The sequence below is a fragment of the Eurypyga helias genome, unplaced genomic scaffold (assembly GCF_000690775.1).
Source record: "Eurypyga helias isolate BGI_N326 unplaced genomic scaffold, ASM69077v1 scaffold17825, whole genome shotgun sequence".
Classification (NCBI taxonomy): Eukaryota; Metazoa; Chordata; class Aves; order Eurypygiformes; family Eurypygidae; genus Eurypyga; species Eurypyga helias.
The window spans coordinates 1448-2140 of record NW_010251056.1 but is presented as its reverse complement, the minus strand read 5'-3'; the positions used below and the strand labels follow the sequence as shown (position 1 = coordinate 2140).

The 693-nt window shown below is 56.6% G+C and overlaps 1 protein-coding gene across 1 annotated transcript in view; it reads right to left on the bottom strand.

Annotated features, from left to right (window-relative positions):
• LOC104509828 (nuclear cap-binding protein subunit 1-like) overlaps positions 1-693 on the bottom strand; it is a gene marked incomplete at its 3' end in the record, with an annotated part of 11781 nt that overhangs the window by 9718 nt on the left and 1370 nt on the right. The window lies entirely within an intron of this gene.

Here is a 693-nt window from a genome sequence, read left to right as displayed (position 1 = left end):
GGCTTCGCAGTGTAGGCAGTTTTAAGACAATGAGGTAAGCTTATCACCATTTCCTCGTTGGGCGCTAGCGTTCCTGGGATCTCATCTCTGTGCGATGCATTTTCAAGTACCTTCCCTTCCCCCACCAGATTAAAAATAGTTTGTGTTTATGGTTAGCTGGCTTTCCCTTTCCTTAGGAAAGGAACCTTGTGTGACTTCATAGTTTGTTCCTCCCTCACAGGAATTTTTGAGCTGGCTGATTTCAAACACATTTCAGATAAAGAAAAGCCTCAAATAGAGTCACTTGTGAAATCTGGGAAAAATGGCAGCTTGCGAGAGAAACCCACAGAGGTACTGCCATCCAGGAACACCCAGGCACAGGAAAAACGGCTCCCCGAAGCCTGCTGCCTGGTCAGTCATCACGGAAAGGCACCAGGAGAGCCAGCGAGCACTGACCGCCACCAGGAGAAGGCAAGGAGCTCCAGCAAAGCCACAGGACCAGGCCACAAGAAGGGCTGCACCTCCCCACCCGGACACCGGGGCAGATCCGCCGCGGCATGCACGCAGGGCAGCGGGCCGGGGAAGTTAACCGCAGGGGCCACCCACCCCCGGAGCCATCTCGTGCTACGGGGGTGCTGGGAACGGAAAGCTCAGCGGAACCCGCCGGCAGACACGGATGGAGCCCAGGGGGCTGCTGGCGGAGGCCTGGGACCG